Source organism: Aulonocara sp. 'chitande type north' Nkhata Bay, linkage group LG9, assembly GCF_057382095.1.
Source record: "Aulonocara sp. 'chitande type north' Nkhata Bay isolate Kocher_YH1m ecotype deep benthic linkage group LG9, A_spYH_male_GT1.1, whole genome shotgun sequence".
NCBI classification, from domain to species: Eukaryota; Metazoa; Chordata; class Actinopteri; order Cichliformes; family Cichlidae; genus Aulonocara; species Aulonocara sp. 'chitande type north' Nkhata Bay.
In genome coordinates, this window is record NC_141352.1 from 31,461,900 (window position 1) to 31,472,484 (window position 10,585).

At 39.4% G+C, this 10,585-nt stretch overlaps 1 long non-coding RNA gene across 1 annotated transcript; it reads right to left on the reverse strand.

Annotated features, from left to right (window-relative positions):
* Positions 1 to 922: 922 nt before the first annotated feature.
* LOC147322515 (uncharacterized) lies at positions 923 to 1,566 on the reverse strand. The gene is made up of 2 exons (XR_015130919.1): positions 1,290 to 1,566; positions 923 to 1,192 (listed from the first exon to the last, which is right to left on the reverse strand). It is a non-coding gene; the product is annotated as an uncharacterized LOC147322515 (long non-coding RNA).
* Between the last annotated feature and the right edge of the window lie 9,019 nt (positions 1,567 to 10,585).

Genomic DNA, 10,585 nt, shown 5'->3' on the forward strand with positions numbered 1-10,585 from the left:
CATCTATCTAAGGAAGTGAATTTTGTGGCTTGAGCGAGCTGAGCAGCTCTGGCTTTGCTACAGAATCTTGCAAACTTTTGTGAGTTTCACCATGTCTACTGCCTTCCTCCTCCAATATTTGGTTTCTTATTGCTGTGATTTTCAAATGCTTTGTCTTTACCCTTCATTATCCAGGTGGCAGTGATCTATGAAGCCTTTAATTCTGTTGGTCTGAATGAGAACTCAGGGGTGTGTTATGTGTTGTGTGTGAGTAATGAGACCTGGGTGTGTGTGTGTGCAGGCGAGTGCTACCAGAGTGAAAACCTCAGAGGTGATTACCAGTTGGAAATTGGTTTTGTTCTCAATTGCTAATGGGAACTTCTCAAAGCAACAAGGTATACTCAAAGTCACTTCAAAGGGGAGCTCATACTGGGAAGCAGGGCCGAAAGATTATTTGGGAGTGTTTGGTTTAACGCTCTCCTTAGTCTGCACGGGGCATGTATTCTCCCCTGAATAGAAAAGTGGTGGAAGTTGTAGTTTTTCAAGCTAAAAGTTTCTCGGGCTCACTGAAAAGTTCTGCAGGCGATCTTTTATAATGTCTCCAGGATGAGAAATACTGACAGACGGAGAAAGAGCCTGAGAGCCTGAGAGATGTAGAGCATGCTATTTTCAAAGGTGCAGGTTAGTCTTCCTGTTGTATGGTGTGGCAATGCCCAGTCCGAACAATTTGGGTATCACTTGAGTTTAAAGTTCTTAGGCTTTTGGAAACAGTGATTTGGGTGAAGATTATTTATTTGTCAAATTATTTTTATCACAGAAACTACAAAACCATCTTATGATTGGCGATATTTCAGTAAAAAGCCAATGAGATATAAGGTCGTATTTAACTTGGAAAATACATTCTATGTGTAGCCTGGCTAAATTAACCAGCCCAGAACACAGATTATCTTTGGGGTTCTTTTAATCTGAATGATAAAGTAAGTGCTCAGAAGAAAATAACAAGGTTGTAAAAATAAAGAAATAAAATTGTTACAGACAGCTCCTATCCAGTAACAGCTTTGTGCTCTGGTAACCCACTGCTACTGCAGGTTATTTCCCCAACTTTATCAGCATCTGGAACTCAAGGACATCTAGCGTCATTTCGTGTCTGATATAAACCCAAACATAAATAAAACAAAACTTAGCAGTGCAAAAATAACTGTAGTGGCTTCTCCTGCATAGATACAGAGCCAAGATTAAACAGTTAACACGGTACATTTCCCTCTTACCCACAGAGATAGTATAATACAAGTGTGAACTCAAATACATACAGTGCATTAATCCAGCAGAAAACGGAATATGGATCCCTCTGAGACGAACGGCGAAGTTGGTGGCAGCTACTCCTGGTGCCTTAACTGTTGCACACTTTGCGTTCAAAACAGATCACGCAGCGAAAAAAGGCATTGCACACCCACATAACACCAATGCAAGCTAGCACTCGTGCATGTCTCCGTAGATCCCCATGATCCCTTCCGCTCTCAGAGGTACCCCAAAAGAAAAACAGTGCCATCCAGTGGCATGTCCCATAATATCGAACTTCCACCCGGCTACATATGTCCAAGATAAAGATATCTCACTGCAATTGTGGAACAGGGGCTCAAAGAAGGGGAGTGAGTGGCCTCTTGGCCTCCTGCTTCCAGTGTCCTTTACTCAGTATTTCACAGCCTGTTCTCTTCCACGTCATCACGTAATCTGCTTTGCCACATGAACTCGGAGAAATGTCAGCTGAATTAAGTAGGGAGATTGTCAGAAGTTGCCCTTTCTCCAACGAGGTACACCACAGGTGACAGTCTGATTCAGATGCATTCTCACTTCAGGAAATGCATTTGATTTAAGTTCTGCTCGGGTAAAATCACATCACACAGATTTTTGTACAAGGAAACAGGTAGGTTAAAAACTGCCAGGTTGTATCTGCTCAGACTGTGTCCGACATTCGTGTTCTCGCATGCTGCAGTATGTTTGATGTTCGCTGTACTGATGTTTTGTCAGGCATCACACTATAACACACTGGGTAACCTGTTAGCACATTTTTATTGTCTAATGGAGTTCAACAGGAGTCTCTAAAGTTTTCAGAAAAGAAGGAATATGACCACAGCTAACTGTGGTAACCAAGGATACATAACCATGGTAACCAAGGCAATGTAAGAAAAGATTTTGCAGAATTTGTCATGCTGGCAATAAAGTTTATAAGTTTGACAGGTTACTGCAAAAAACAAAAACAAAAACAAAAAAAACCCCAGAGAGAAATCCGGAGAAACCAACAAAGAAACAAAGAGTGAAAAAGAGCACATAAAAAACAAACCACAGAGTGGGATAATAACGTACAAGGCAACTCAGTCAAGACAACCATGAGGGCAGCAAGGGACATAAAACCACACGAGGATCTAATGTTCAACATAAAGCAGTCACCTGTGTGCAGAACAAGGATACAAAGGAAACACAGGAGGCACGGGATTATTATAAGAGCAAAACTACTATGGATTACAGCTGTGCTGCAAAACAATCACTTACTTTCTAATTAGAAATAAGTCAGAATAATCCGAGTTCCAGTAGATTTTTATTTGTGTACAAACTGTGATCAGCTGCCCTTTGCTGCCACTGTGATATTCACTGTGCTTTGCTTTAGCCAGCTGAATTAAACAAGATGTAAGAACATGCTTCACTCTATAATGTTCGTTCCATTTATGCTCACTTCTCTTCTGTAGGGCTCGCTACACACTGAGGATGGAGGCCACAACCTTTTTTGCATCTACAACATGAACCCATCACGGGGATAAGAAGAAAAAAGGCATGTACTGAAGGTGTAAACAGACCTGAGGATGTGAAATATCTCCATGTCAATACTGGCAGCAATGCCAGACAGCAGCACACAAAAAATGAACTCTGTCAACAGTAACATGCACTAACCAGCCAATCAGATTTAAGCACTTATGACATGAAGGTGCCAGAAACCTGTTACAAATCGTTCTGCCCCCTTTAACCCCTGCTTGTGTTTACTTTAGATTAAAGCATGCTAAACTTTATGGTGGATACACATAATAATGTAAGCACCACACAATTACAATATGCTGTGCAATGGCACTCATAGCATCTATTAAGAATAACCTCCATCTGGATACACAAGAAGGAACATATCAAGGGACTAGCTCTTCTTTTGTGGGTGAGAATTATTATTGAATCCCCTCAGCTTCCCACTGCGTTGAAATTCATAACATGGGAGGCCAAGTGCAAAAGGAAAATAAATGCATTCATTTCAGTGCACATATTTTTATATGTATATACTTCTTCAATCATTGCAGTTAATTATCTTTATTCTAAGCTTGCACAGTTCCCAAAACATTTAAAAAAGCTTCCTTAGAAATGTTGGCACATATGAAGCACTTGTGTGGAGGAAGATAAAGAACTGAAGACACCCACAGGACATGAAATGTGCACAGAAAGGATCAAATGAATGCAGAAAGACTGTCATTTCAGCAGCTGGAGGAATAAATGTAAGACATTTGTGATTGTGCACTAAAACCGCACTGCGCTATGTCAGAGCAGGTGCTGTGTGTACATTCTCTTCATCTAAACTTACATTTTCTACATCTGCGTATCCTGCTCAGGGTCAGAGGAAGCTGGACACAATCCCAGCATGCAGTGGGTGAGAGGGATTGTGTGTGTTTGTGTTTGTGTTGTGCTATTTTCGAGCTGTCGCTGCCAACAGTCCTGGCACTAACGCGTGCTACAGTGAAGTGGTCTTATCAGTAATAGTAGGATGCCTCAGTGTAGCTACAAATGTACTGTAGAGATTTTTATGAGCTTATTAACTCTGTTAATAAGCACCATAATCACGTTAATGGGACACAGAGACTTGGGAGATACGGGACTAAAATTAGCCATAATCGGTGATGCATTTGATTGATCAAATCACTCTGCCAGCCATTGATTGTTGCAGGCGTGTGAACACAGCGAGTAGCAGGCCTATTAGAGCGATGCTGAATATACAAGGAGAACAGAGGGTGATGGTTTAGTTGGCTTCCCAGCAGCAAGACACACCAAAAAAACAAGTGTTTTAAAAATAAGAGCAAGAAAAACAGCACAACAAATTCAAGTCATTTTACTGAAACATCAACAACAGTGGTATTCAACTCATCACAATACCATAGCAGTATAATTATAATTTATACTGTATCATTTTTAATGTTACAGTGAAATCCCCCCACAGAGTTGAACCCTTTAACCCCTGTGTATCATATTTGACACATGCAGGTTTTTACGAGTTTTTATAAACTTCTACAATTTTTTTCTCCCTGCAAATAAATTGAACAATACATTTTTGGGCAGTTAAAAAAAGAGATGTAGCATATACGATACAAGTTAAAACTCATATATGTAAATTAAAATGAAACAATTTTTTAAAACACATTTGTCAGAAGGTTCAACAAACTTTCCATTAAAAATAAAAAATCATATTTCAGGCTTTAAGGGGTTAAGTCAATAGACTAAACACATTTTTTGCTGAAAATGTCTCGTGTTAAGGTTAAACAACAGACAAATGTGTAAGTTGAGGGTGTTTTTTAGCACCAATGTTTGTGGAAGATAGAACTATAGAGAGAGATGGAAGAGTTCACACGTACCTTTCAACAATAAAAAACAAGAGCGATAAAACAACAGGATTATTCAAAGGCAAAAACACAAACTTGAGCATTTTATAGGCCAGAACATTAGGCACAATGTGGAGGATGATCAGTCGTGCTCGGTCTTGGCACGAGGCGTTGTCTTTAGGTGCTTTGCTGCTCTATCAGAGTTTAAGCTGAAGTTTAATAGCTGCTCAGGTTCGGGAGCTTTATACACTAAACCCACTACATTTGTTGGCTATTCGAGATACTTAAAAAAATTCGAACATTCTCAGAGCCTTTTCTCCTGGGACACTGTCTGAAAATCCTAACATAGCTCACGCTCCTTTAGCTTTAACACTGTAAAAGGCTGAACCATGAAATAAGTGCTGGAAAATTCACATTTTTTTGAAAGCGGACTTTAAAAACTAAGAAATTGAGTATAAATGTGCATATATAAGTTTTAATTTGCATCAATTTTTCCATGTCCAGCATTTTTGCGCAATTTATTGCTCACAGTAGCACTGCGTGTGCCTGACTGCATGCATCAGGTTTTTTGGAAATATTAAAATGACGCTGATGATGGAGAGGTCTCAAAAACTCCTGTATCAAATAAGGATTAATGCTTTAGTTTAAGGTCGTTTGTAACATGTAGCCATTTTAGCATTTGTTACTATCTGTACACATTAGGAGGTCGCAGACACTCATGAAGTTAATTTTACAAATGAGACATTTCGTCTGCTGTGGAGATGAAACATCTGCTGTTTCACAAATACAGGATTTAGATTCTGGTCAACACTCAGCAGGAACTCGAACCCCCGGTTCTCATGTAAGCTATCCGCTCAGCCTCTATCTGTGGTGAGCTTCACATATTTGGCAAAGAGAGCAGAGTCTCATTTGATAAGATAACTGTCAAGTGTTTTTGACATATCAAGTGAGCATTAGTGATGGGGACCACCAGATAACCCCAGAAACACACTCATGCTATCAGCTGTGTGGAGGTTAGATTAGATGGCTGGAGAGCAGAGCAATCTGTCTGATGCTGCTTTGTGACAACAGAAGTCTGCCATCACCCTCAGCACAGTTTAGCATTTTGCTAACAGAACTGAGGTTCTGTGAGAACGCTACTGGAGATTTTACACACTGTCACTTTATAAAATGTCTGGGCCAGTTCAGCCAAACAGTTTTTATGCTAATGTGTCCCCATACGTCAAAAAATCTGCATTTATTTTGCTGTTTGTTCATTAGAAAGATTCTCCATTAGTGATGTAGTTTTAGCATCAGTGGGCAAAATGTCCAAAATAATCTTTCAGCAAATTATTCTTACAGCAGTCTGAGAGGAAACCAGGCTTCCACACGTCTTCTTGGCTCTGTTTTCTGGCTTTAGAAAATGACAGGAAACTGCAGGTCTTTGCGGAGTGAAGGCATACCTACTGACTGCTCTATAAATGCAGATGAACATGCAGTCTGCATGTTGTTCCAGCACGAGCAGCAACAGCCAGCGATACAAAGCAATCAAAATGAATACGGCTCTTTGAAGGAGAGATTGAGCTGGTGTGATAATGAGACATGCGCCAATCTCAAAGCTCACAGAAACGCACTGATGTCCAGTATATTACATTCTGGTCATTCATGAGGAGATTGGCTCTTTATTTTCATTTAACTCTCTTTATCAAAATCAGTAGGCTGTGTAGACAGACACAGCTGTGCTCACGATTTTTATTTATTTATTTTGGTTTTTTATTTTCTTTTTAAAAAAACAAAAAACAAAAACCCAGATTCCTGCAGTGTCACGGTTCTGGGTCGGTTTGACCCAGCATTTTAAGTTTATTATGTTTTGGGTTTATTTTTGCATTGTGGAGTGTTTTGGGGTTCTCTGGTGTTTTGATTATTTACGATAGATTATATTACTGTGGTTCTGGTTTAGGGTTTTGTTCACAGGGTTTGTGTTCTAATGTTTTGTGTGGGTTTAGTTCTGTGTCTGGTCTGCGTCTTTGTGTGGTGATGTCTTGTTCCTGTTTTATTGTGAAGGTCTGCGTCTCATGTGGGTGTGTTCACTTTACCTCCCTTGTCTCGTCTCGTTAATTACTCCCACCTGTGTGTAATCTCCCTGTGTTTCTCTGAGTGTATTTAAGTCGTGTCTTCTTCTGTAGTAGTCGCTGGTCTGTCTGCATATCTACCATGTGCCATTCGTGTGTTCTCTCTGCTGTCACCATCATATACCATCGTCTATCTTCCTTCATGTTCAGGTTCGTGTTCAGTAGTTCGTTGTTCCCAGTATATTTTAGTTCATTCTCCGTTTGCCGTTTGTCTATTTTTATTTTGTGTTCAATAAACCACCTTCACACCTTCACTACTGCCTGCAATTGGATCCTCCTTTATTATTTCCACACGGCTCATCTCACTCGCCGTGACATGCAGCCTATAAAGCATTTTATATAAGATTTTCCAAACAAATATTTGCATAACAGCTGTATGACAGGTGTCCAAGGGTGTCCAAGTGGATGCTGCCGGGCTTTAAATGCAAAATTCCAAAAGCTAAAACAGTGTACAGCGTAACAACAAGTTTATAGGACCACCAGTCACGAAAACGTCCAAATATTCCAGAAATCTGTCAAAAGCTTTTTTAAAGATAAACAAATTATACGTTTTTTTTTACTCAAATTTGGGACGGAGACTTCTCTGAGTGAGCAATTAACCCAGCATGACATTTAAACACTTCAACTAATTTATTCATTTCTTTTGGCTGATAAATGTAATTACATTCGGCTTCTTAATCCAAGAATAATTGTGTGTTTTATTGCATTTTATTCTTGTTTTTTTAAAACTGTAAATATGAAAATTAATGGATAACAACAACAATCATATTTCAGCATTGAAAATATAATTTCAATCAAAGAGCTCATGCATACTGGTATTAAACTGAGATGTTCAGCCCATGCTCACACGCACAGCTACTGGGAGCTGTGTGACAAATAATAATCATGTAGCACAGATTCCCACATGGCTGGTCAATATTAAACAGCCATATTCTGTTCCCTGTGTGTGTGTTTATTAACCTAGGTTGATTAAATTAGGACAGGCAGATGGAGGACCAATTATAGGAGACTTTGTTTAGCTTTCAGAAAGTTTTGTCCTGTTGCCACAAAAAGGAAAACCGAAAAGCAAACTGAGATGATTTAAAACGATGAGAAGCTCACTCAGTTTAGTTTATTGTACTTTGTTTATGCATACATTCAATCTGTCCCGCAGGCAGCATATTAGATCATGGATTCAAATCTCTTTTATCAGTGGAACGCAGCTCGGATCTTCAAACTCTTGAGGCATTTCCCTCACATTATTTACAATATAATGGAGATTTTCTGGAGGTTTTGCACCTTCCAATATCAATAATGCATCATGTTGTCATTGTGATACAGTCAGTCGACATTGGGATATGAGCCAGATGTATTGTTGAAAGAACCCGGCGTCCCACTGGGTTTGATTCATGGTCAGGATTTTCCTCGCGCTCAGAAGGAAATAACTGGAAGAGACTGAGAGGGACTGAAAGCAGACGATAAGGAATTTCATACACCGCTCTGAATTAAGGAGAACAAAAGGAAAAAATGTTATCTTTTAACTGGAAAACAAAGCTTGCACAAATATTAAACTTTTTCTCCAGCTCCTTGTGCGCACAGAGACTGTAAGGACTGTGTGTCTGAATGAAGTATCAGTGTAGATTCAACTTAAAGGCTAATCGGGAGATCTTACCTTTTATAGAACAAACACTTTGAATACAAAAATGATCCAGAAGGACGAATGGACGGGAGACTTAGGGTACACATTTTTGGAAACGGAACAAAGATCACTGAAATTGTGATTACAGTCTCTAACCTTTGAGGTCAATGTAACAAGATGTGGAGAAATTTTATTCAATTCTTCACAGACGTTAAACTTTTCAGGGACATGTGGCAGCAATGGTGCCACTAACGTAGCTGCTTCCTCAGGCAGGATTTTCTACCCATGTCTAGATTCTGCATCACTGTAGATGTGATGTTTACTTTCCACAAGCAACTGAGGAAAGTAAGCAAAATTAAACTGTTCTCTCACTGTTTTTCACATCATGTTTGTTAGCCAGAGCCAAATTGGTCAGTAATTAGAAAGTTAGCTGGTGGTACAAACAGACGCTTCTCTGTTTCTGATCGGTTGCTAGTACAGGCTGAGCTCGAGTGCTTGGAATAAAATCTGTTTTTTGTTTTTGGCCAACTTTTGTTTCAGACTTATGTGGTAAATAAATGAAATGATGTGTTGGCAGTGACTGAAAACAAGCCATTAAATGCCCTGGGCATGGTTTGTTTGCTGTGGTTTCTGTGGTTAGCTGAGAGCACAACGTGCTGTTGATATGTCCTCAGCTTGGATCAGAGACTGAACTTGAAGAAAGAAACAGTGTAAGCGCAACAATCATCCTCGCCCTGAAGTTAAGGGGGAGCAGATCCAGATTGTTTTGTGTCAGCAGTGTTTTGTCATTACCCGAAAACTTTCTGCATGACACTTTATTTCTTTTATTAAAGCTTTATGCATGACATCACTCATCTGCTCACTGAAGCAGCGCTTGTTACATCACTTTAGTGTTACTCATCAGCATGACCCGAGATACACTTTCACAGAATTACAGTTGACATTAAAAAAAGAACCTACATGGCCACAGACTGACACAAATCACAACAAAGAGGTAAGGCTTTTAGTTTTTCAGAGTAACAGCTTGTTGGTAAAATAGGAAAATGTTTCCACTGTAGAAATATGTATGAGTAGGAGTGAAGGACACAATGTTACAATGCTGCCAGCCAGACTCATCACTGCTTTTTCATCATGATGTGACAGACGGGCTGAGGACATAAGGCTTGAACATCATTCTGAGTCCAGGCCACTTTGCTGCCAGCTTTGTGTTAGCATGTTGTCTTTACAGATGTTTATGAACTGAAGTCAGCTGACTGTAGGGGAAGTGTGCAAACAACAGCAAAAGCATGTCATAGTATGCTGAATGCCCTCTGATAAATCTCTGTCTGTGTTTGTTTCTTCGGCCTTCCTCCTACATGATCAGGAGTTGAGCGACCAAACTTGGGACACAGATACATCTTAGGCCTGTCAAGCTTCATATTGATATAAACTGTCATCATGTTGCCTGCCACCACCTAGCAACAGACTAAATTGCAAAAGTGCAAACAACAGATTTACCCAGTTTTTACATTTATGCACCTGCAACACATTATAAAAGGATCTAATATTTCTTTCATAGCCAACAACACAAATAGGCCTAATAACATGGCAGCAAAGGTATTTACTATTGCAAATAACAAGAATGCAAATAGGAGCTAATGTAGCCTAAGTGACAAAATAATTGTTTGAATATTAACTGCTATATGAAACCTGATGAAAGCTTAACTGAAGGTGTTCGTGCTTTTTAGTTATTACGGTGATACTAACTACATACATTAGTGCTACTGTTACTGTGAAAGAGGCAACACTGATATTTTATTTTAAGCCAACATGAAAATAATCACGGGAAAGTGTTTAAACAGACATTATTAACACATTTACACATATATAAATACTAGCCAGCTAGTTTAATCGTTTTCAGCAACCCTGGGATGTACTTCGCATGTTTTTTTGCTCACTACCGACTTTGTGGCTTCAAATATATTATCTCCCTGTGACAAGACGGCCTTTTGTGGTTGGATTTACAGAGACGATACAGATTGAGACAAAGTATGGTGAAAGCAAGAAGGGTTTATTTGCCCACATATATCTAACGCCACGACAATTAATGGGAGCACAAGCCTTCTGACAGCAACAGCAATCACTCTCTTGTCTAATGACAAATGGCAGCCTTAAATAGTCTCACCCATTATGGACTAAACCATTATTCACTCTCAGGTGAGTTTACAAAATTCTAACATTACCAATTCTATATACACAACTCCGAGATTGCT